This window comes from Dipodomys spectabilis, unplaced genomic scaffold, assembly GCF_019054845.1.
Source record: "Dipodomys spectabilis isolate Male_0828 unplaced genomic scaffold, ASM1905484v1 ptg000138l, whole genome shotgun sequence".
Classification (NCBI taxonomy): Eukaryota; Metazoa; Chordata; class Mammalia; order Rodentia; family Heteromyidae; genus Dipodomys; species Dipodomys spectabilis.
In genome coordinates, this window is record NW_024870815.1 from 9,458,732 (window position 1) to 9,483,309 (window position 24,578).

Below are 24,578 nucleotides of genomic sequence, written 5' to 3' on the forward strand. Positions count from 1 at the left end.
TAGTCGATTTAATTAGACTTAGTCATCCCTGGGACATTTTATAGCAGTGTGAAATGCTACCAAGTTAGTCTATTATTTTAGAACTCAGGAAAAATAATTTCCAACATATTTTTGAAGAAACTCAAAGAAAATATAATTGTAACATTGCTATAGTGAAAGAATTAGCTTTCTGATGAAAAATCAGATATTCTGCTTCATAAGTGCCTTATATCATTTGGATTTTCAGTGTGGCCACGCCCTGTGCCTTAAATACTTGGGCCACTGGGTAGCATGATTGTGAACTGGTAGGATCTTTAAGAGGTGGGTCCTTGCGGGAGGTCTTTTTATCATTAGGAATGGGTAAAGAAGAGCATAGTACCCTATCCTCATTATCTCTGTACTATGCTTCCTTGCCATGAAGCAAACAAGCCAGTTTGCCCTTCACACATTACCCACTACTTTCACTTAGAACTGCCCTCGGAGACCTAAAAGGCTAAGGCTAAGTCAGCCTGATCACTCAGGGTAACTGTTTATTTTTGTCAGCTAATTATCTCTGGTATTTTATTACAATAATAGAATGTTGATGAATACAATACTCAATGTAAGTCATTATTTGCTTAAACGAATCGACTTAATGACACAGAAAGAGCTGTGCTGCACTTTTACTCTAAAATATTAACTAAACTACGCCCCAAAGTTTGTGGCATTACTAGCCCTCCTTATGTTGTGGTAGTTCTGTAGGCCTTCACCAAACTCCTCCTATGGTGAAGCATACCAGTGATTACAGAAGACAATTTAGTTATTGTACAATGGTCTAACTAATTTTAAAACACCAAGACATACATGCTAGACAAAAGCTACCTTCCTTGATTAGTAAAAGAATATGGACAGAACTGGGGGAAAACAAAAACAAAAATGACTCAGAGCTGAAGAGGCAGTAAGCAGGCAGACACCCATGCTGAGTTAGTGTGCATAGATGTATCTGAGGATGAGTTAGGGGGAAGCAAGGGTGCTTCTGGCCCTGAACAGTGTCTCCTCCTCCAGACTTTGCTGTGCCCTGGTATTTGCTCTCTATCCCAAGTGAGGACTCGCTAAAGAGAAGGTAGGGATGGGACAGTTTAATAACAGCTACACCCTGTTACTACCTCTGCAATGAGCTGAAACTTCCAAAAGTTAGGACCCATGCATATCTTTACACTCTTTTAGTTTAAGCCTTTAAAAAATGTGTTTATATATTAATGCATTATATTAAGGATACCTGTGAAAATTATATGTGAAAACATTAATTACAACATTCATGATAATGAGTTAGAGATCACTGAAGTGTTCAACAATAAGAAAATGGTAAAAAATAAATAAATAGCGTACCCACATGATGAATAGTATTATATTCTCATGTTTGATGATGTCATAATATTTTTATTTATTTTCTGTACATTTTATTGTAAAAATACTGTACAGAGGGGTTACAGTTACATGAGCAAGGTAATGAGTACATTTCCTATCAAGCATTGTTGCCTCCTCCTTTGTTTTTCCCCTTCCATCCCTTCCCTCTGTCATAATATTTTTGTTGTTGTTGGTGGTGGCCGTGGGACTTGAAGTTAGGGTTTAGGCACTGTCCCTGAGCTTTTGCACTCAAGGGTAGTGCCCTACCACTTCGAACCACAGTGCCACTTCCAGTTTTCTGGTGGGTTAACTGGAGAAAAGAATCGCAGGGACTTTCCTGCCTGGGCTGGCTTTGAACCATATCCTCAGATCTTAGCCTTCTGAGGAGCTAGGATTACAGGAGTGAGCCAAGGTACACAGAGACACGTCAAAATTTAATGTTATAAAAAATGCAAGATTTTGAGTAAGGAAGTGTTAATATATATGTAATTACTTTTGATAAGCATATTATTTAACTGTACATATTAAGGAAAGTGTAATACTTCGTGCACATGGTATGGGTGGGCACTGGTCAAATCAATTATCAGTTCCTTTCAGCATACTATTTGTATACTGATTCCAAAGAATTTTTTTAAAAAGTATGCCGGCACTGGTGGCTCACACTTATAATCCTAGCTACTCAGGAGGCTGAGATATGAGGATTGAGGTTCAAAGCCAGCCGGGGCAGAAAAGTCCCCATGAGACTCTTATCTTCAATTAACCACTCGAAAACCAAAATTGGTGCTGTGACTCAAGTGGTAGAGAGCTAGCCTGGAGCACAAAGAGGCTCAAGGACAGGGCCTCAGCCCTGAATTTAGGCCCCACAACCAACAACAACAACAAAAACATAGCAAAAAAACAACTGAAGTATATTGTAGGTAACTGAGTTCAAGCCCCACAACTGACAAAAGAAAAAAGGTGTATTGTAGTTAATAATTACTTCTTCTGAGTAATAGTGAAGTTTACATTTGTTTGCCTTTTACAGGCAGAAGCTTACGAAGGGGTGGGGGATTGGAGGGGAGGTGCTGGGAATTCAACACACTTGTCCTGCATGTGCTAATAAACACACACTATGAACTCTATCACCAGCCCCTCATAAATGTTGTTTTTTCTAAAGATGCAATAGATAAGAAGTAATTTCCCAAACTAGAAAATAAGTGGAGCATGTGATAAATTTCACAATTAGATGTACCAAAAAGGTTTGGCTTTTAAAAAAATGAACTGAAGGAGCTGGGCCCCAGTAGCTCACGCCTATAATCCTAGCTATTCAGGAGGCTGATATTTGAGGATCGAGGTTCAAAGCCATCCCAGACAGGAAAGTCCATAAGACTCTTATCTCCAATTAACCACCAGAAAACCAGAAGTGGCACTATGGCTCAAGCGGTAGAGCACTAGCCTTGAGCTGAAAAGCTGAGGGAGTGTCCAGGCCCAGAGTTCAAGTCCCACAATGAACCAAAAAAAAATTTTTTAATAAAAAAATGAAATTTAAAAAGGAGGAAGGAAATGAACTGGGAAAAAAGCACTAGTTTCTAAACTATAAAATCAGTTACAACATTATGAAATCATTATGAACTTTGTTTTAAAGGATAGCCTGGCACTCTCCCTACTTTATAATTCTGAAAAGTTTTATTTTAAAGCTCAGAGAAAGAAAGTATTCATCTCTTGGTGACAATGTTTTTGTGTTTACTTAGCAAATATTATTTATATCTCAGGTAAGAGAACAGAGAAGCTGGGAAGCAATAACATTCTTATTTTTTTCATTTTATTTCAGTGACAACCTCAATCTGTTACAGCCACAAAAGTGAGCTGGCCCCTGAAGATTGTTAGTGTAACATTCTGAACACCTGCAAAACTCGGCGAGTGGTACCAAGCGAGAGTTCCGTGAGGAGGAAGGGGAGACTCACATCTACATTATTTTTTTCATCTCCTGAGTCATTTTAACTTCCAAAAAAGCTTAGGAAGAACTTTTTCTTTCCTTTGCCAAGAAATAAAAAAGCAGACAACAAGAAGCAATAAATTCTAAAATCATGAGAAACACTAAGCAACCCAAAATAGAAGGGGGGAAAAAAAAAGCCAACTGTGGAAGGCTAGGAAAAGAGAAGAAGTAGGCAATGAGCAATCACAATGCTACAGTTAGAGGGAGAGATGCTCTGATGCCAATTTAACTCGAGTAAAAGGCAGAGGAAATGTGGAGAAAAGGAGAGGTCAGCACAAAGGACATCATTCTCAAAACTCCAAAGGAAGAAAATGTCCAAAAAGAACCAGGTGAATATCTCAAAGTTTTGTGCTAAGATATGATATAACTGGTACACGAAAAGACAAGCAAAACAAAATAAGAAGGTAGCATGAAATCCTCAAGAGCCAGGAATGTGTGCGTGTGTGTGTGTGTGTGTGTGTGTGAGTGTATATATATATATATATATATATATATATATATATATATATATATACACACACACACATTCTTGGCTCTTTATATTATATACATATATATTATATGTATGAGTTTAGATGTCTATAGTGACATGTCTAAAGACTGAAAAGGTAAGTGGCTATCAGTGAATCTGAAAAACACATAGCTATCCATGTCACACATATTATTCTTAGTTCTATGTATAATTCTATTTATCAGCACCTAAAAACAGTAGTGAATGATTGCAAAGTTGCTATTAAAACATGCAGATTGGGTGTCACACCAATAAACATTCTAAAATGTCCAGTGAAACTAAGCTGACAATAAAAACAAAAATGCTCTGTCAAGAAACCACAAACCTAAGGATGAAATGTGATGAAGAATATTTTTTTTAATTTTATTGCATTGTACAGAGGGGTTGCAGTTACATGAGTAAGGTAATGAGTACATTTCTTGTCAAGCATTGTTATCTCTTCCCTTGTTTTCTACGATTATCCCTTCCCTCCCCCACCTCCCTGACTCCCCACTCCCGCCCCAAGAAACAATGACACAGGATGACCTACTACAACAATGATACCCACAAGACAGTATATTGGTAAAGAATATTTAAAGTGAGTTTAAAAACACTATGTTGGAAATGAACTTTACAATGGGGGGGGGGGGGGAATTGGGAGAAAAATGAGGGAGGAGTAACAATGTTTGGCAAGAAATGTACTTGCTACCTTACATATGTAACTGTAACCCCTCTGTACATCACCTTTACAATAAAATTAAATTAAAAAAAAAGAAAACTAAAGCTGCCAAAAAAAAGGGCAAAAGAATATCATGTTGGTGGTCATAAAACCAGTCTGTTCACACCCAACGGAAGATGTACCTTTTTAAAAGAAATAACAAAATTGGCTCAAAAAGTAAGATTGTGACATCAGGTAAAATGCAAATAACTGGGTACATTCTGTTCATATTCTCATCTTAGATCCTGTTTATTTCATTCTAACAAGTTTTAGAATACAGATATACTACTTAGTAAAGTCAGAATGATGGAAATCTTGAGAAAAATGGCCATGCTACCTTGGAATTTGTACTAAAGCAGGAAGGGAATCCTGGGCAGACATAATTCTGGTTGTGGAAGAAATCAGTTTCCTGACTTCAAAAAGGTTGGGTAAAAGAAAAACAGGATCAAGCAAGTCAGAAACTGAAAATGAAAAAAAATGGGCTTAGGAAGGACATAAGGATCTCAAAACTCCCATTCTGACAGTGTGAACATGGGTTATCTTTATGAGGAACAGAATCATATATATATACATATATATGTATGTACTAGTTTTATATATATAACATATATATATATATATATATATATATATATATATAACAACACTGATAGCTATGTGTCTTCTTGTATTTTCAAAATGACTTCTACAATACCTAGGACACATGGAGGTCATCTAAAACCTTAAGATGAATATTTAAATGTAGAAAGTTGGAATAAACTAAGGTTTGCCCAAAATGATAACAAAAAAAAAAGATGGAAGTATAGTCCTTGGTACAATTTTGTTGTTGAAGTCGGAAAATTCATGAATAATCACTAAAGCCTGCACTGGTGGTTCAGGCCTGTCTGTAATCCTAGCTCCTCAGGTGGCTGAGATCTGAGAATTGAGGTTAGAACTCAGCATCTGAACAAGCTCCTCTCATGAGTTTTGTAATGATACGTAACAAATTCACTCACTTTCGATCAACATATATACACTAAGCACCTAGTTGGTTCAGCAAGGAGGATATAGATAAGATGCCTGTTCTAAAACAAAGATCAGTAGGTAAATTCTGAGAATCCCAGTATTTAGTGATGGGACAGAGGCTAAAAGAAAATCTCTTGTGTGTTTTTTTTTTTCTTTTTCTTTTTTTAACTACTGGAAGAATATGTATTTCTTTAAGAATCTACTGGGAGTTACAAAGGTTATCCATCCATACATAAAATGTTCTTTTTCTATAAAAATCCTTCATAAGATTTAAGAAATTTCGAAGAATGGCCAATAGACACATGAAGAAATGTTCAACTTCTCTGGCCATAAAAGAAATGCAAATCAAAACAACATTGAGATTCTACCTCACCCCAGTTAGAAAGGCTATGATCAAGAACTCTAATAACAACAGATGCTGGAGGGAATGTGGACAGAAGGGAACCTTACTGCATTGTTGGTGGGAGTGTAAACTTGTTCAACCACTTTGGAAAGCAGTATGCAGGTTCCTCAAAAGACTACACATAGATCTCCCCTATGACCCAGAAACCCCACTTTTGAGCATTTACCCAAATGATCACAAACAAGGCCATACCAAAGCTACCAGCACAACTATGGCAGCATTATTCACCATAGCTAAGACATGAAACCAACCCAGATGCCCTTCAGTAGATAAATGTGTGTGTGTGTGTGTGTATAGTGTATATATACTGTGTGTAGGTGTATACACACACACACACACACACACAATGGAATTCTATGCTTCCATCAGAAAAAAATGACACTGCCCCATTTGTTAAGAAATGGAAAGACTTGCAAAAACTCATATTAAGTGAAGTAAGATAGACCCAAAGAAACATAGGTCCCATGGTTTCCCTTATTTGCAATAATTAGTATATGCCTAGGATAATTTTATCCGATGAGCAGAAAAGGTCAAAAGCTATGTACACATGACCATATAAGATGAAGTCCAAGACATGGACACAAGAGGTTTTTCTTTGTTGTTGTTTTTAATGTACTATATGATTTTTTTTTGTTTCCTTTGTATGTTCTTCCCCCTATGGTATAGTATATCCCCTGTTGTCACTGTATTTGATTTTGGTAGCCTGGTATTGTATACATGTTTATTTGAATTAGGGAAGGGAAGGTGAACAACAGAATGGCAAGACAAAGGCAAGGAGGAACCAATGCAATAATGATAAACACAATACAGTATGTTGGAAATGATCTGTACAATTTGCAGGGGGAGGAAATTAGGAGAAAAATGGGGGAAGGTGTAACAACCTTGACAAGAAATGTACTTATTACCTTACCTATGTAACTGTAACCCCTCTGTACATCACCTTGACAATATAAATAAATAAACAAACAAACAAATAAATAAATAAATAATTTTTTAAAAAGATTTAAGAAATCTGAATCCACCCACGGTCTTAATCTTCTTAATCTCATGGCCCAGGTTATACCTGGTTACACTGGGCTTACACCTTGAAGAGAAATTCATCCTTTAAAGATTTCAGGTGTTCGGTCCTGCCCAACTCACCATTTTTATCATAGTTTACATGAAAATAGAGAGGTCATTGTCGTGGTTAAAGGGCAAAGGATGTGGGCACTACTGGCAATTCTAAGTAGACATATTCCTGTCTCTGTTAGAGAAGACATCATCAGGCTCATGCCTCTGAGTAGGTGACAAAAGTTTGAGTCAAAAAAAAAATTAAAAACCATATTCAGGGAGCCCAATCACTCTTATAAATGCTCCAACAATAATAAAATTCCAGAATGAACCAATATCTTTATAATATAAAGAATAATTCTGTTTGTCTGAGTATTTCTTTCCTTGCAATTAAAACAAGGTACCTCAGAAAATTGTGATCATTATAGCATAAGAATAGTTGTGCTTCACCTGATCACTAGGTTTTCTTGTAAAAATATAGGTACTGTTAACTATATGAGTAAGTGCTTTAATTTTTATTCACATCTCATAGCTCACTCCCGTATCATTTTCTAGTCTAATCCCAGTTCCATTGCACAACGCTGCCACCCCATTTCCTTTTTCTAGAACCCTACTGTGTATTGCACATTTTCTAAATATTAGAAATGACTTTATATCTCTTTTGAAACAAAACAAGTAAGATTTGAACAGCACATTTATCAAAGTGGCTAAAAATTCAAGTACCTGCTCATCAAGTGGGAGAATACTGAAAGTCCAAAACGAACAACTAAAATAATATTTACTGGTTGGAGGGGGGGAAAATGAACCAAAACTACTTGAATTGAATTCATCAGGAATCAAATTTAATATTTCAGTAATGTTATATAATAACAAAGGGCTTGTCAAAACATAATTACAGGGCTTAGTGAACCCCAAAAGCCATAAAGTATCAGAGATCCCTTAAAAACCATTATCTTCCTTTCTCTACTCACTGTCCAATCTGAGAGTGTGTGATAACCACCTTCAACCTGCTGCTCATTAAAGAGAAAAAACAGTACTTTCTTCCCACAATGCATCCTTTAAAAGCATATGATGTGCATAAAAATGGATGGAACAGTTGGAACTCTTTAGAAGAAAATTTTTACCTAAAATAACTCCATATATTAAAACTATGACTAACAGTAAAATTAATAGAAATAGTATCACAGACCAACTCAGCTGTTCATGGAACTAAAAGCACTATGTGCATATATATATATATTTTTTTTTTTTTTGGGTCGGTCTAGTGGCTTGAACTTTCAGCCTGGGTGCTGTCCACTCAAGGCTAGTACTCTACCACATAGAACTACAGTACCATTTCCAGTTTTCAAGTGGTTAACTGGAGACCAGAGTGGTCTTTCTAGGGCTTTCCTGCCTGGGTTGGCTTTGAACCTTGATCCTTAGCTCTCAGTCTCCTGAGTAGCTAGGATTACAGGCGTGAGCCACCAACACCTGGCTTTGAAAGCACTATTTTATTAATTAAATTTAAAATTAGTATTTTTTAATTTCCACTCTTTCTAATACCAAGTCCAGATAGCATCAGCCTTGCTGGTATGTTGGGTACACTTTTTGTTTGGGCAAAAAATGCCCATCTTTTCTTACAAAATGTGTTTTAGTAACATTCAGGCAATATTCTTAATATAAAATTGTATGTATCATATCTTTTCCTAAAAGGAAATTTCATTGGGACTACAGCAAACCCAGAGAAATAATTAAAGTATACCTGAAAGGAATTGAAACATTCTTAATGTGTTCATTCAAAGCACAAGTCTTATCTAAAATAATAAGAAAAAAATTATTCCATTATCACATACCCCAAGACAAACAGGAAGGCATGATCTAATTAATAGAATTAAACTAGAAACATTTTTAATGAAGATTGTTACAGAGAAATAGGAAGAAGAAGAAAATTGTGTTGAGTTTTATAGCCACACAAAAAACTGACCATGAGTGTTACAAATAAAAGTTTAAAAGGTTATCCCATAAGACTGTTTCCTTCCATTTGGAGCTTTTTATATTACAAGAACACAATATTTAACACATAAACCATACAGTGGAATTGGGTTAAATACTAACATTTTCAGAACACAGTTAATGGTTGCTAAATCTAACAGAAAATGTGGCTTGAATTCAGTGTGTGAATGACTCAGTAAATGCTAAATTTAAAATCATTTAGTATGTGCAGTAAACTAAGGATTTTCTTTATTCATTTCATCTTGAATATGTTCTCCATGGAGTTTATATTTCTCTGGAGCACTAAACAAAGTGCACGCTTGTTTACTTCATAAGAAAATTAAAATGTCACACTTGTTTACTTTTTTCCTGATTTAGTATGAGGTAGATATAAGATGAAAAAATAAAGTTCCAAACCAAATGCTCTGTTTGCTCTCTCTGTAGGTCAGTTTTCAACAGGATATATTTAATTCCGAGGGAAGTTCAAACATATCGTCACATTCTCCGATGTTATTTTAGCAATAAGATCAAATTGCCCTTCTGGCAGTACAAACAGCAGAACCACACAATCAGTCTTATGGCTAGCATCATTTGGTTCCAGTTTTTTTTCCAAGTTAAATTACAACATCAAGACATCACTAGGAAAGCAAGGCCAATCGTAACTGTCTCCTTTGCATATAGATAGCCCATCTCTGAAACACTATACTTGAAATTGAGAATGACAATTAGAAAATATACTCTGATCTTGAAGACAGAATTTTCCCATCAAAAACAAGAGGGCATATAATTTGGTGAAGAACAATAATTAATTGGAGAAAATACTTTGTAAGAGAGATTTTTATCCACATGATGCTAATACTACATATTCTGTTAGCTTTTGTAATTGAAAAATAAGAAGATAGCCAGTTTCTGGTGACTCACACCTATAATCCTCTAGCTACTCAGAAGGCTGAGATCTGAGGATTGTGGTTTAAAGTCAGCCTTGGCAAGAAAAGTCCATGAGACTTATCTCTAATGGGTCAGCAAAAGGCTGGAAATAGAGGTATTGGTCAGGTGGTAGAGCACTAGCCTTGAGCAAAAAAGGTCAAAGAGTGTGAGTACCAAAATTCAAGTACCAGTACCAACACAATAAGGAAGGAAGGAGGAAGGAAGGAAAGAAGGAAGGAAGGAAGGGAGAGAGGGAGGGAGAGAGGGGAAGGGAAGGAAGGAAGGAAGGAAGGAAGGAAAGAAGGAAGGAAGGAAGGAAGGAAGGAAGGAAGGAAGGAAGGAAGGAAGGAAGGAGAGAGGGAGAGAGGGAAGGAGAGAGGGAGGGAGAGAGGGAGGGAGGGAAGGAAGGAAGGAAAGAGGGAGGGAGGGAGGGAGAGAGGGAGGGAGGGAGGGAGGGAAGGCAGGCAGGCAGGCAATAGTAACTGACATAGAGCACTGGATATGGAGTCAGAGATGTATATTCTGTTTTCTGACCTATCAGGTAAGTCTGTGATCCTATCTGAAACATTTCATTTCTGAAGTGTAAAGTTGGACTGTGATGCCCAGGATTCTTTTCAGTCCTTGCATGCTGTTAAGTCTCTATTCTTCATTTATATTCTATATAACATGTTCACAAATATACACACATTATTGACCAGTGTCAATAGAACCAGTGTTCTTAGAACCTTCTTGATCAATTCCATTACTTGGCGCACTCTGAAATGTAACCCATGATCTCAACTCCATGACCCTCAGTTTATTTTCCATAGCCTCTGCACTTGTGTATGCCAGTTCTACCCTGAATAACAAGTTTGTTGCATTCACATGGCCAGTTTGTCAGTGATTTATAGGCCTTTGCATATTTGGTTAACTACTGTATGGCTTGCTCTACTTTAAGTAATAAAAGCTTACCTAATGAAACATGCTCTCTCTTCTAGCCAGCACTAAAAGACACACCTTGAGATAACGTGATTCCATAGTAGTCAAAGGCAGGCAGAGTAATAAGAAAGAGAATTACAGAACAGCTGGTGACACATTAGCAAGTCTCTCTGTGCAGGACCTGACAGTGGTTTCAAATAGAAAACCATCAGAAAGCATTTTTCTTTCTTAGACCAAGGCAAGATAATGGTGTCAATCAAGTAGAATGGGCAGAATACTTCTAAGTTTCCTCAGTGGTGTCTATCTTGTTAAACTGTTGGCTTAGTTACTCAAACATATATAACAAACATCTATTATGTGCTGGGCATTGTGCTTCAAGCTTGGAACGCAGAGATAGGTAATAATAATTAAAAAGCCCTAAGTGGCACTCAAAGTTTCACAGAGAAGACAAGTAAACAGTTAATTGTACACCATTGTAATAAATGCTATACTAAGTAGAGGGAAGTTCCACTGAGAAGGTAGGGAAAATGGCAGGAAAAGGACAAGCAGCAGGGCCAGCCAGGGCAAAGGCATGGAGTCCTGAATGGATGAGATTTATTCCTGCAGTGTGTGAGGATCTTACCTGTGGAAGATTCAGGGGTTCATAGGAATGGTGATGTCAGGGAAGACATTCAAAATTTTCAATTATTTTAGAATGAGGAAGCTGTTGTTAGGTCCTCATTTCTGATAGGAAATATTAACAGGTCACTTGATCAAAACAAGTATGATTTCCTTCATACTTCAAACAACTCACAAGGTAGTTCAACTGAGTTAATGCTGCTAGGGCAGTTTCTTTTGATAATTGTAGCTTCTCTCCAGGAAGGAGTTTTTTTTAACATGTTGCAATTACCTTCTCTCACTCTTTTGTTGTTGTTGTTTTATTACTGGTATTTGAATCCAGGGCCTTATATTCACTTGGCTGGCTTGCTCAGCAAGTTATTTTGGAGATAGATTCACACAGATTTTTCTGGGTGGGCTAGCCTCGAACTTTTATCCTCTCAATCTCAGACCAGGATTACAGGCATGAGCTGCCAGCACCCGGCACATTCTCTCACTTCTATTAATTTTGGTGGTAGATCTGTATTTTCTAGAAGTCTAGTTGAAGGCCACTGAAATATTTAAGTATATCTTAATTTTATTTGAAGCAAGTTGCTTCAATTATAATATTGATAAATACAGAAATGCACTTGAAAGAAAATATAACCAGTCATAATAAAAGGATCAGTGCATAGTTTGCCACTTGCTTACACATATTTCTTGCTTAAACAATTTATGTAAGGGATGATGTTATTTTTGCCATATATTTCATAGCATAAATTAGTTATACAAGAGGACTTCCTGTTGACATGCCCATATAAACATACATATAAGCATATCTTGATCTTCCTTGTTTCCTCTCCCTCATCCTTCCTCTTCCCAGGCCAATCTCAACAAGCTTTCCTGTCCCCTTTCCCACATGAACATAAAGTATCTTGATTCTATTCACCCCCCCCCCCCCTTGTTTACTCTCTCCTCCACCTCTAGTACTTCCCCTCAGGACCTGCTCCACATTCCTGTCACTCATTCATCTTTAGTGCAAGCTAATTGCTCAAAAGTTTTTTTGCTGTGGTATTTCACACATGCCTACACAATACTTTTGTCAGATTGATCACCTTACCTGCTCTCACTTTCCCCTTCCATTTCCCCCTATTATTCAAGAGCTTTCAGTGCATTTGTTTTGTGACTTTAAACTGCCTTCTTCCAGTGATATTCTTGAAGCAGAAAAATTTGCAGATTAACTCCTTTAGAGAAATAGCAGCTAATTTGTAAAATGAAACAATCTTACCTAAGCCCTAATTATCACTTCAGTATTTGTAGACTAGCTCTATATTTGAAGTGGAAGAAAAAATAACAATTCTTGACAAGGTCTCTGGAAGGAGTGAGGAAACCACTATTACTTTTAATAGGAGTGACTTTAAAATCACAAGCTGAATCTTAACAAAAACACAGAATGAATTGGTAAGTAGGACAAAAGTTGTGAGTAAAAGGCAGGAGAAGACAAATTAGAAAATGGATTTTTTGGTCGTTTTTTGCCATAAGATTTTGTAAGACCTCATTTTGTAAGTCTTCATTATATCGGTCATACTGCACCTGAGTATTGAATGGCCTTTCAGGGAGGATATAACAGATAAATTCCAAACAATGATGTCATGTTTCAAATGCCCTCCAGTCCTTTCTTCTTTTCTCTTTGTGAACAGAATCCATGTCCTACTTTGCAACAAGGCCCTTGTGTAGAAAATCATGGACCATCGGAAACTGTGTAGGAAATCACGAGCTGTAGCAAAGTAAGAGCTGTCTCGAGACAGCGACTCAATCAACAGTGCATAAAAAACCCGCACCTTCTTTGGGGGCCAGACTTTAGGGGTGCATCTGCCAGCCATGGCAAACTGTCCTATTGAAAATATTTGCCATGATTACTGTGGGTTACTACTGTGTTCTTCCGGAGAGCTGAAACTAGCCATGTTCTTGTTCCTGTCTTGAGTCAAGCCTCCAGGAGTCTCCAGGAAACTGAGGTTGAACTTCCACTGGCTGACTCTTAATTACAGTCCTGTACCTTATCTTAGTCTCTTCTCAACACTCCTCATCTAAATAAGAGGGCTCAGAACACTTAAGGATAAAACACTATAGAGACATTACCAACAAAAAGTATTTAACACATAAATATCATGAAGAGATAGAAACATTCAATAAATGCATAACAAATACTCAACTCCCCTTGTTACTAAAGATACAGAAATTAAAAGTATAAGGCAGCATTTTTTTCACTTGCCCAATTATCAAAAAAATTTAAAGTATAATATTCATGTTGTCAATAATGGTTCAAAATATACTTTCATAGGGAGTATTGCCATCCAACAGAACAATTTGTCAGTATTTACCCAAATTCCTTAAAATGTTGATACACATACACATAGGAAAAACACCTCTGAAAATTCGGTCAAAGCAGGTAATCAGAGATGCATAAGCAAAGAACACAAATACTCACTAAAGCATCATAAATACCAGTGGAAGATAAAAACATATGAAATCCAAATAATACAATGGTTGATATAACACTAAGATATCCTTCTTCAGTCAATATTTAGTGACATGAAAATTATACACATATTTTATGTACTGAATATATACATATATACAGTTCACATTTTACTTTATAAAAAAGGAGACATACATGAACAAATATAGGAATTAATAAAATTATCAAGCCAAGGCACTGACAATTTCATTTTTTTTCCCCTCTTAGATCCTTTGGTTTCATGCAGAAAGTTTCTCTGCACCCATTTCAACTCATCCCATCCCAAATATCCTAAGACCTGTGATACACAGGAAAAGGATAAAATCTGTAGGGTCCCACCTCTCCTCTTTGTATACATATTTTCCTTTGTGTATTTTCTCCAATAATTAGGAATCTATCCAAGTCATTTGTCTGTTTTGTAATTATTTTTTCCTATTACCAATTAAAGCCCTTTCCAAACAGCATTCTACTGCTTCACAGATAATACAAGCAAATCAAAACAGTATTCCCCCTTCTTTCCTGAGAGCACTGTTAGCATTCATTTAACTTGAGGCAGGCCCTGTTACCCACAGAAAGCTCTGGCTGCATTTCAGAAGAGTTACTTTTCTCCTCTCCCTGACAGAAGCAGGAAAATTGAGTAGGAATCCTAAAGATGAGACTCACCAAAATATGAGCCCCTCCCAAGACCAGCCACCCTGGAGTTTTGAACTCTAGAAATTGTCCGCCTGAGCCTCCCACAATCTACCCAACAGTCCAGGCTTTCCTAAGGCCATGGAGACTGCTCCTCAGGCCTCCTCTCTGGTAGGCAATGATTCTGAAGTAGCCTGTCTGTCTCTCTGGCTTGGGAAGCAAGCAATGGTTTGCCTTGTAACATCAACTTTCTGACAGATCTATAAAAACAGTTGATTTTCATTTTGATGAGCTATGTTCTCTTCTGTGAGGATGGGAATGATGATTTCCAAGCTCCTGCACATTGTTCAAGAAATTCAAACTACCTATTTTTTAAACAATGATCATTTCTTTATATATACATATATATTTTATTGTAAAGATACTGTACAGAGGGGTTACAGTTACATGTAGGTAATGAATATATTTCCTATCGGGCATTGTTACCCCCTACTTTGTTTTTCCCCTACCATTCCTTCCCTCCTCACCTCCCCAACTCCTCCCTCCCTCCCCCCAAGTTGTAAAGTTCATTTTCAACATAGTGTCCTGTACATCTCATTGTTACAATGGGTCAACCTATATCCTTGTTTCAACATTTTGTTATTTGGATTCCAAGTATTGTTTTTACACTATTTACCTGATTTTTGGTGGAGAGAAAAACACAGTCTAGCTTCTGAAATAGGAAAACTTTCATTCTATAGCTTTTATGAGATTATCTTGTATGTTTGGAAGGTAATATGTTATTGAATGGTTTTTAATTTTGTGTTTATGAAAGTCCCAGGGCTATAGTTAGTTAACTGAAAAAAATTTCAAGTAGACAAAGCTCTATGACCTTGTCAGTAAGACAGCAATAAATCATATGAAAGTATTAGCTCTGTAAAGTATACAGGCAAAGTTACTTTAAAATATACCAGCCATCTTTGCTTGTGCTTCAGAACACAAGCACTAGAGGTAAAACTTCCTCCTAACTGGCTCTCTTTTCTTAAAGATTTTCATTATCCCAATTTCCCCTACTAAAAGTAGTAAGGATAATAACACACCTACCTCAAAGAGTTATTAGAATGACGACTGAAGTTGGTGTTTTGCATTAAGTACACGGTATAAACAACAATTCTCATCACTTTTGTTGTTGTTATTGTTATTGTTATTAGGCTATAAACAACCTAATTTGCTCTTAGTACTATTGAAAATATTGTTTCAGTCTGATTTGTGCATGGCATAGCTGAGCTATTCATCTTCCACTTGGGTCCATTTTACTAACTCCTATTTCCTGGGAAGGAGCTTCATATAGAAAGCTTCCCTTCAATTTTTCTGTCTCCTTATAAAACCTAGTCCTCATCAATGCAGACATAAACGCTGCCTTGTGCATTAAAAATGTGAGTCAACAAAGAAGAAATGAAAAGCTTTTGAGTTCCAAAAGCACTGAGAACAATCTATAAATTTAAAAAAGCATCTAAAACATTCCTCTTTACAGCCAGAGCTAAGAAACAGAACGGCCTTTAAATTTTTTTCTAATGCTTCTTTTATTTCTAAAGGTCTAATTCTATCCCTGAAGAGCCAATTCCAAAATGAATGAGGTTTATAAAAATCTTCAAACTGAGAGAAATTTAGGTTGTACCAAAACTTTAAAACTCTCTACAGCTTTCATCCTCAAGTTTTTAATATTCACCCTGTATCCACCTAAATTTGGTAAGGATGAATATTGCTTCCCTGAGATTATTTTATCTGTGGCAGCAAGGCTTTTCAACAAAATTCTCAGCTTCAGAGAACTTTCTCTAATGCAAGACAAAACTTGCATACCCACCCCCCAACTTAACGAAACTAAAATAGATTCTTAAATGATTGAGTTCCTTTTTCACAAAAGGTACAGAGAAAGTGGAAGAGTTCTCCCATCCCGTTTCTCTTCTCCTGCAGGGGAATTAGATTTAGATTTACTTTCAATTATCTACCTGAAAATGGCATTAGTTACCAAGTGAAAATACTGAATATTATCATTGAGCTTCAAAAACTGAATCAGGCAGAGGGTGACTTAAGCTCTTATACACTGTGGTATGGTTTCTCCATAGAATGAAACAGAGCAGGAAACCAGTACTTCCTAACAATCCTTCTGTTCTAGTCTTTCATTATTTCTCCCAAGTTAACAACTGTTTGACTATTTCATCTATATACAAAACATGAGATACTTTTTATGATTCTGTGAATATTCAACAAGGCAAAACTTTCCTAAGGAAGCAGTGAAAACACACCTGCTTCCTTACATATAATTTATTTATATTAGGCAAGAGGCTCTATCCTGAGGAAATGTGGAAAATATCTATTTTTAAACCTCTTCTCTCTCTGATGTGGGCATGCAGTGGTGTCCTGTGCTTGAACATAAATCATCAATGAGGAGCTGAGGTCCTCTTCATGCACTTGTTCTTTTACCCCCCAAAACAAACAGATGCTAGTTTCGTTCAAAAAGAGTGAAGCTAGATGGTCAACATAAGCAAGTTTTATCTGGGAACAAATTTCATTTCATAAACCAAAAGATCTGTATCTTCCGGGTCATAATATACAGAAATTAAAAACGCCATTGACTCAGACTCAAAATAAAACATGAAGGCAAAAGGAGCCTATCACTTTTTGAGTGTGTGCATCTCAAGTTAATGAAACAATAGATTTAGGAGACCTTGTCCTTCTTCAAGGTATCATAATCTCCACCTAAGCCCTGTAGTTATTGCTTAACGTAAGATATCAACATTATTTGGGTTGTCTTCGGTGGAGTTTAAATATTAGTTGAGTTAGTAAAGATTAGAATCAACATAAAAACAGCCTAGGTTAGGTTTTGCATGATGTCTAAGACTTTAGAAATTGGGGTTACTGTAGAATTTTCATCCCCTAAATTTCAAGGTCTTTGGAAGACAGGGGAAGAGCATGCCTGACTGGGGTACCTTGGCCAGCTGCCATTCATGACACACATCAGCCTGTCAGTGAGAACGCAGTCATCCAAGAGCCATTACCCAGAGCAGCAGGAAGGGTCAAGAGGAGAACGGAGAACATCTGCAGAGAAGTGATTCTTAATCTCAGATTCTGAAACGAGGAAGGTAATAGAGAAAGAAAGGAATGGGAGGGGAAGAGAGCAGAAGAATGAGAAGATGCAAGAAGAAGGAGAAAAAGAAAACTATGACCAGCCTCTGGGCTTAATCCAAGACCTAATTTCCCTAAGTGATCCATTCCATGATCCTAACTCATCTAATCTATGTGAATCAGTCCCAGTAGAATAACTCCCATGTAAACCTCTCTCTGAGTACTACATATTCATATCATCACATCTATAACCTCACATGAAAGCTCAAAAATCCAATCCCATCAACATTTTCAGCTTCCAATACCTCTATTGAAGAGTAATTCAGAAATAGATTCAATACTGTTGTCATCAGTGGCAAGTGACAGGTAGAGGATGAAAAGACTTAAGCTAAATCTTCTAGGTGTCCTTTAAGTCATTTAAGGTGATCTATTCCCAGAATTTTGTCCATGACTGTTTTCTCATTTCTATTACTGGAATAAAACTGCTTCTCTGACTTTACCTGGTAATTAGAGGATCAAATGAGCTAATTCCTGGGGAAGTACTTTGAAAAGTATAAAAGCATTGTACAAACATGAGCATATGAATGCATATGAAACTGCTTATAAGAAAGATAAGCTGAAGCCAGGCACTCGTGGCTCATTCCTGTAATCTTAGCTACTCTGGAGGCTGAGATCTGAGGATCGTAGTTCCAAGCCAGCCCAGACAGGAAAATCTGTGAGACTCTTATCTCCAATTAACCACCAGAAAACCAGAAGTGGCACTATGGCTCAAGTGGTAGAGCACTATCCTTGAGCTGAAGAGCTGAGGGACAGCGCCCAGGCCCAGAGTTCAAGCCCCACAACTCAGCAACAACAGCAACAACAACAACAAAGATGCTATGTCAAAAAACAAACTTTACAACTTTGGCTGGGGGAGGGGTAATGTAGTTGTGGAGATGGGAGGGCAGGGATGGTAGGGGAAAAACAAAGGAAGAGGCAACAATGCTTGATAAGAAATGTACTCATTATCTAGTTCATGTAATTGTAACCCCTCTGTACAGTATTTTCACAATAAAAACTTCTTTAAAAAATAAAAAGATAAGTTGATTCAATTTAGATAAAATAACTGAATTTTGCCATGAGAATACACTTTAACTGGTTCAAACATTCTCTACTGTTTATGAGGATTGTTTCAAGACAAGAAAGCTCATGGCTAACTCGGTTAACTTCCTACTTGGAGATTTACTATCACAGCAAATACAAAATAGCCAGCTTAAGCTTACAAATGTGTTTCTGACACAGACAGATATCTAAAAGCCACAGTTTGGAAAGCTGAGAAAATCAACTTCACTGTCTTCAAATTCTCCTACCATGTTTCTCCTTCCCCTCTCCAGCATACAAAAGGGCACAGATGAAAGACTGGGACTATGGGTCTTTCCAAACCCAAGGACACAAGAAGACTCTGGATGACCCTGGAATCTCTGCTAGCCAACAGCTGCAACCATATGCTGGACACTGGAACAGGTGGGAGATGTCTCCTCTCAACTCTCCTCCCAATCTGTATCTGTATATATAGGAAACTGGCCCTCAAGTTTGTGGTAGTCAAATAGAAAAGGACAAATAATGTACTTTCGGTAAAATAAACCTTCCAACGGCAATTAGACCACATTCAGAGCAGAGCTGCTGACAGAGGCATGAAGATTTTAAAGACCTTGTCACAATCAGAACTGGTAAACAAGTTGCTATCCAGAACCTCCCTTCTTCTCATGGATACCCAAAAGGAGGCCTACAAAATCACAGTCATTTCCCTATCTCTATATAAATTCTTTCCAGACCCATTATCATTATTTTACTTCAATTACACTCCAGTTCACCGGTTATGTAAGAAATAACACCAGCGACATTTAATGTATTTAGGTTCCAGAAATTAAATTATGCTTTAAACCAAGAGTCTGCCAACCGTCTTAATGGAAACAGCAAGTTAATATTCTAGGTTGTATGGTCTATAGACTGTCATATACTTCTCTCCTTGTATTTATTTTTAACAATCCTCCTAAAATGTAAAACTATTTTTAGCACTTAGGTGGTGCAAAACTAGGCCAGTGGATAAACCATCTTTGTTGTAAACAGTAATAATTATGAACTCAAAATATAGAGAAAAATAGTTATACACAACTTGAATCAGCCTCACATTTAAACCAAATCACAGGGCAGTGTATGAGCACGTGCGGAGGCTGGGCATAGTGACATACATCCAGCTTCCCAGCAATACAGTAAGCACAACATGGAAAAGTGAGGTTCAGGCCAACCTATGCATAAATGTGAAATCTTATATGAAAAATAACTAAGACAAAAATCTGGGGCATGGCTCAAGCGGTAAAGCACCTGCCTGGCAAAAATAATAAATTAATTATTGATTAATTAATTGATCAACTAATTACAACTCAACAAACTTCCTTCCCCTCCTAAAGGAGGGACACTAGATACTAGAGAAAGATAACAAATGTGCCCTATATTTCATAAGGAAAAAAAAATTCTGCCCAGATCTTTTTTCTTTGTTTCTAGGTGGTCAAGAATAAATGACACCTAAGGAGAACTAATGAAGTGTCACTTATAATATGCATGTTTATGATGACATTTAAGAGCTTAGATTTGTATAGTACAAGTTGCTAAAACAGAAATTTGTGCAACCTCTAAGACTACACACAAATATATACAAAGTCAAAAAGCCAAAACTGGCTATAATAAAATCTAGCAATCCATTCACAAAGGGATATATTATTAAAATGACTTTTTCTTTTAGTGTTTCTGTACTGTAATAAGAAACAGCAACAGAATTGGGGAAGGATGATGGCATAGAAAAGCCACACTTGGGCTGGGAAGGTGGCTCAGTGGGAGAGCGCTTGCCTTGCATGCTTGAGGCCCTGGGTTCGATTCCTCAGCACCACATAAGCAAAAAGAAAAAAGCCGGAAGTGGCCCTGTGGCTCAAGTGGTAGAGCACTAGCCTTGAGCTGAAGAGCTGAGGAACAGCACCCAGGCCCAGAGTTCAGGCCCCACGACCGGACCCAAAAAAATAAAAAAATAAATAAGAAAAGCCACACTTGCTGGAATTGGTGTTTCTGCCCCATGATTTGGTACAGTTCTTTGTCCCTAAGATAATAAGACTCTTTCACAGGTTGCTGCATTGTTACCAGGCAACAAGAAATAAAATGTCAAGATTAGCACTCTGCTTAATATAGTCTTATTATCAATGAACCATTTTTCTCTTTTGCTCCTCTTCTCAATGCAGATGTCATTAGGCTAAGACTTAAATTTAGTAATTTACAGGAGCACACCAAAAACAGTAGTTAAGTAAACACCAAGCATTCACCAAGTATATAGTTACATATCTATGAAAATTATATAAGTCCATTATTGAAGTTTTTTAAATCTTTGCCAAACTACTTAATTACAGTATATCTTCATTTACATCAAACCAATCTAAATTTTCATGAAAATTCAAGAAAATGAATGATCTTTAATACTTCAATACTTTGAAACAAATTATACCAGTCAGTTCATCTAGTATAGTTATGTTAGGATATTCAAATGTTTTCTATCAAGCATTTGATACCATACCTGGCCAAATTTGGAGCACAAAATTTACAGATACGTCTTTGGGTTTAGTAATCAGTAAGAAAAACAAAGGAAATCCAAAAGCATAAATAAAATCTTGTAACTGAAAAAATTGTAAAGGAAACACCTAAATTAAAGATGTTATACAATTTAACATGTTTAAAAAGCAATAAAGGATGCATATTTTCTCTTATATGTGGAAGTTAACTCTATAAATATGTTTCTACACATATATGGGGTCATAAGCATATATACACAAGCAAACTATAGTATGGCATGTGCAGGGGAGGATTCAAGTGATATAATTCCTTTGAACAACTGAGTCTAACAAAACGAATTCTAGGAAGTTGGGTAGAGATCAAAGAAAGAGGGCCAATGAATAGAGAGAGGAAAGGTGAGAAAAATGCAGTCATCATATTCAACGTATATATGTGAAAATGGAAGTAGGTAAATTGAGGGGCTGGGTGGAGTTGGGAGACATGACAGAGAATGATGAAAGATGTCACACTGTTCAAGATGCATTTAAGTCACAAATTAAGACCCCTTTTCCAACTACTTAAAGATAATAAAAAAGGAAAGAAAAAGTAATATTGATCAAGATGCATTATACTCATAAACTGCCATGTTGAACTGACAGGCCTTTGTACAATGACTAAAGGTTAAAAAAAGTATTTTTAAGTAATCTCTGTGAATGATGTCATTACTGTCTCCATAACCATTTAGTAACACTTATCAAAGGCCCTCGAGGCTCAGGGAAGCATTGGTTAAGAGGGAGAAGGTGTTTTCTTCTTTTTATATGAGACAAACACCTCTTTTTCTTTTCTTTCCTCTTTAACTGAACTAGCCTCTGCAGGGAGAGTCAGGAGGAACAGAAGAAACTGTTCTTGTTGACCTCATTTTTCTGGCTAACTGAAACAGACAGCTTCGCCAAGCTAATGTGTAAGTACAGAGAAGGACATTTCATATTAAGTTTCAACATCCATCGTGTCACCTTTGACATTTCAGCCACTTCAGAGATGTTCCTGTGAATGAGTTCCACACAGGTGTGAGCAGTGGTTCCCGGCACATGAGGTGAATGTGGATCGGTCTCGGGAGGTTCCTCAGCATGGGAACAAATACTCGGCCTGAAAACCTGGAAGCTCAAGGTGTCCTATTGATACCCCTTCCTTTCATTGTCTCTTGAAAACTCTGGTTCCAGTGTTTTATAAACCAGGTATTGGGCATTTCTAGTATAAAGATGAAGAATAAAGTAAATTTAAGATGAAAAGAATTATGTTTATCCTGTAGGTATTTTCATGGTCACAAAAGCAGGAAGATAGCCAAAGTTTCTAAAGCATTTATATATTAATTGGCCTGCTCCGGGGAGATTAAATATTTATTATGATCCACTGACATTATGGAATTGCCTGGTGAAACCCACCTAGTACTTGCGTTCTATTGTAGAGTGAATTAATAAGTGGTTTGATCACTTTTGCAAAGCTGTTCAGAGAATCACAGATGCTAGGAAACTGATCTCAAAATCACATTCTTCACTTAGCTCAATGTCTTAATGTCAGATTTAGGTAAGAGTCTGTTTTCTATCATTGTAACAAGATATCTGAGGCCAGGTGCCTTACATAGGAAAGTTTATGTAGCTCACAGGTTCCTAGGCTCAAAGTCCAAGAACAGGCAGCCTCATCTGTCCTGTCTCTAGTAAGGGAACCACTGGCTGAGTCACAACATGGCAAAAAAAAAAAAAAGAAAGAAAGAAAAAAGGCAACCACCACCAGCAGAAGCCATGCTGTGGAGTGCCCTTGTTTTATAACAACTTACTCTTCAGAAAACTAAACAACTCCAAGTCATTGGCATTCATTCCCTGTGAGGGCCATGCTCCTGTGACCTAACTACTTCCAACTACAATCCTCCTCTGAAGGGTTCCACTTTAATAATGCCACACAAGGACCCCAGCTTCCAGCACAGAAGCCTTGAAGGTCACGCCACTTCCAAAGGAAAATAAGAGTTAATTGTGGAACCAGGAAGCAGGTGCTCAAAGGGGATGAGGTAAGGTCAAAGGGAAAGGGGTAGACATTGGAAGATGAGAAGAAGGGGAGAATTACTCAAGAATCACACATTATATATATATATATACACACACACATATGCATATATATGTCCTACAAAATTAAGAAGAATGAGAGAAGGGGTAGGCTAGGGGCGGGATGGATGAGAATGGTAAAGGGATGACATGGATCCAGATATAAGGTTTTCATAAATTACTTTGTTAAATGGCAATTCCTTTGTATAACTATTTAAAGATAATGTTTAAAAAAGATTGCCAAAAAGAGGGAAAAAAACCCATACCCTACAATAGTCCTATTACAAATATCTTCAAAGAAGATACTACTATTACTCTCCAGACAGTTACCTTCATGAGACTGTCGTCTACTCTCTTACCCTGGAAAACCTAACCCCTTAGCTCTCTTGAGTTCTTTATTTGATGGTCATCTCACTGAGGATCTGACTCACCACCTTGTCTGGTGGTATATCTGTACCATCAGAATGAAAAGGCTTCCATGGGTAAGGACTGGTCTCTGTTTGGTCTAGTTTTTGTACTTCCAGGATCTAGAAAAATGCCTGAAACATTAAAAATCTCTGAGCATCAGTGAACTCTTCTTTAAAATACCACTGAGATATAACAGCTGATATTTGTTCAAAGTAGCATGGTAGAGTGAAAAGGAAAGGAGATGGGATGCAAGGGGTCAGTAGTGAACCTGCTTCTAAGAGGCTCCAAGTCCCTGCAGCTGGGGCCAGGAGCATCCATTGCTCTGTGTGTGTGTGTGTGTGTGTGTGTGTGTGTGTGTGTGTGTGTGTGTGTGTGTGTGTGTGTGTGTGTGTGTGTGTGTGTATGCGTGTGTGTGTATGCATATAGCTTAACCCTCTTCCATAATAAATGTTTTTGTGCACTGGAGATTGATTGAACTCTAGGCCTGGGCCTTGTCCTTAGCTATTTCATTCAACACTAGTGCTCTATCACTTGAGCCACAGCTCTACTTCTAGCTTTATGATGGTAAATTGGCAATAAGAGTCTCATGGGTTTCAGATCAGGGTCTGGGTGAAGGTGCAGCTGACATCATATCCAGACATGAAGGTGGCAAGAATCCCCTGAAGCATGCCAAGGAGATGGAGGAGGAAGGCAAGCCTTCAAGCAGAAACAAAAAGAGGAGCAGAAGAAACTCGAGGAACTGAAAGCAAAGGCTACAGGGAAGGGCCCCTTGATTCCATTCTCATTAAACACCTGGATATCCTGCTATACCATCACTGTCACCTATAGGCAGATGAAGTTTTGTCTAGGA

The 24,578-nt window shown here is 37.3% G+C and overlaps 1 protein-coding gene across 1 annotated transcript in view; it reads right to left on the reverse strand.

The window, feature by feature from the left end:
• Nucleotides 1-24,578, reverse strand: part of Oxct1 (3-oxoacid CoA-transferase 1) — a 127,375-nt gene that overhangs the window by 68,858 nt on the left and 33,939 nt on the right. The window lies entirely within an intron of this gene.